Raw genomic sequence first — 2,500 nt, forward strand, 5'->3', positions numbered from 1 at the left:
ACACCACGCCACAGTTCCCCTTTACATCAGACAAGGAGGGGAGAGAAATAAAATAACAGAGAAAATAAACAACAACGACGAAAATAAAATAAAAGCCTTTGGATTCTGCGGACCCATTTTGTAGAGAACAGGGACAACACAATCGGCAAACGCATGGAGGGAAAAAAAAGAAGCTTTTTTTTGATTTCTGATTTGAGACAACTTTTTAATGTTTGTGGGTCTGCAGCACGACCCACAATGCACTGCTCTGTGGTTCTTATAATACAATTGATCTCTGTTTTTGGATGAGACAGGTTTGAGGCTTCATCTGTGCAAATCTTTCAGCCATTTAGCAGACTGATTATATTCATCCGATTTGCTTCGAGGGACACTGGATACAGCACACTTTTTTTTTTTCTTTTTTCTTTTTTTTTTTTACACAGAAGTAATTAAAAGCACTAGCACTAATTCGAACAGCTGAGTGAATCTCGAATCTGTAGTATGTAAATATGTTACAGCTTTGCTATGCTTTAAAATTCCCTTCATTGTCTCCCCTGGCAGTCAACGACTTTCCTCCGACCTCGTCATCGTCGTCATTACAATTCCCACCCCCTCGCATGCCTTGCCATTAATAATCCTCGAAATGCACAAATCGGTCACGGGCAGGAATCCGAACGCAGCGGGACTGTAAGTTACTGTAGTTACACGACATGGAGCCTCGCCTCAGAACGGAAAAGCGATGGATTAAAACCTATTAATGAGTCTCAAAGTGAGAGACGACAATGAAAGAGCCAGTTAAAAAAAAAAAAGAAAAGAAAAGAAAGAAAAACACAATGTGAGTGAGTTGATCAGAGCTTCAGCGAGGGAATTGGTCCCTGATGTCAAAGTTAACAAGCATGACTGCAAAGTGAATAGAATAATTCAAAAAAAAAAAACCCTGGGAAAAGACTAGTCCACCTAATGAGTCCTAAAGTGTCACTGGAGTGAAAACGACTTTGCAGTAATAATAATAATAGTAATAATAACAACAACAACAATAATAACAGAACAGCAGATAGAACAGTATACTATTTAGATTACAAAAAAGAAGAAAAAAAAGGCAGGAAGAACATGGCATTATGGGAAATTTGGTAAATATAAGGCATGCATGCTAGATTATTTATTAATTAAATTTTTATTGTATTTTTATTTTTTGGGATGCTGAATTCCCCCCCCCCCCCCCCTTTTTGTTCTAAATCCTAAACCGGAAGTCTGTTCCCAAAAATGGTCATTCACTAATAACTCAATAATCTGATCTAACCAATCAACTCTGCATTAGACATATGATGAGTTATATGATGAAATACGATACTGCATTTAGAAAAATATTACGTTTAGGTATACACTCTTATTTAAAAAAAAAAAAAGAAAAAAAAGGGGGGGGGGTGATGGTGGTAACGACCTTTACCTTTCCTTGTTGCCTTATCTTTCGCACCTTTACTATGCATCTTTGGACTGTAATGACCTTTTCGAGTAAAGATTTAAAGCTAGACTACTACATGCACCGTTCCAGGTACAAGACACACACTGAAGGTGTAAAAGGTGTACGCTCGATACTTCAAGTATTTCAGCGACAAGTAAAAGGTGCGGATTAGTACCCGTTTTTCGGGAAGTGTACCTGTTCGATCATGATCGAGGCATCGCTCACGATCATCCTGTGTGAACTGAATTGTAGTGGTGGGTTTGTTTTTTGTCCAAAATAAGGAATCATTGCTGCATCAGATTATAATATACTGTCTCAACCAACACCAGCAAAACATCTACAGAGCAGGGATGAGTGGCGTGTGATGGGATAAACCACACACATGCACGCGCACGTACACACACACACAAACAATGCACCATGTCCGTTCAACAAGACTCTGTGATTGTGTTGCTTCACTTTGTCCACTGATTTCCAAACTGGTCTGTCGGATTTAAAGAATAATATTAATAATAATAATAATAATAATAAAAGATCAAATCCAAAACATTCAAGTGTAGGAACACTTTAAAATGTACACACACACACACACCAACATGTGAACACTTGAGTCAGCCATGTGCTCCATCATTGGCTTTTTTTTCTTCTCTTTTTTCCTTTTTAAATGCGTCCCCAACCCAAGACTTCAAGTTTATCTTGGGAACTCACAAATATCCGCACTATATACGAGTGCCAACTTGCCAAGCACACGTAATTTATATATATATATATATATTTTTTTATGTTGCTAAACTACAAGTCTTGGCCGATTTAAAAAACAAAAACAAAAATTAAATCAATAATGAACTAAAAATTACAAAATGAATTTCAAATGTGATGACACCAATCCGAGGCTATTTATAGATTGATACATACTGTGTTTTATACTCGTTGAATACTCGTTGTAATTGTTATTTATTTATCTTGATTTCCCCCAACATTCTATACTTAATTTCTTAATCATATAGCAATAAATAAATAAAAAAAAACATTTCTTTTTTTTTTTAAAAAACGGTGTCG

At 36.4% G+C, this 2,500-nt stretch overlaps 1 protein-coding gene across 3 annotated transcripts in view; it reads right to left on the reverse strand.

Moving 5' to 3' along the window:
• The window catches only part of ppp3ccb (protein phosphatase 3, catalytic subunit, gamma isozyme, b), a 61,017-nt gene that overhangs the window by 360 nt on the left and 58,157 nt on the right, over nt 1-2,500 (reverse strand). For all 3 annotated transcript variants that reach the window (XM_053687099.1, XM_053687098.1, XM_053687097.1), the window contains one exon: nt 1-2,500. This exon is cut by the window's left edge and continues 360 nt beyond it; it is cut by the window's right edge. The gene's annotated coding sequence lies outside the window, so the exon portion shown is untranslated.

Source organism: Ictalurus punctatus, chromosome 16 (assembly GCF_001660625.3).
Source record: "Ictalurus punctatus breed USDA103 chromosome 16, Coco_2.0, whole genome shotgun sequence".
Lineage (NCBI taxonomy): Eukaryota > Metazoa > Chordata > Actinopteri > Siluriformes > Ictaluridae > Ictalurus > Ictalurus punctatus.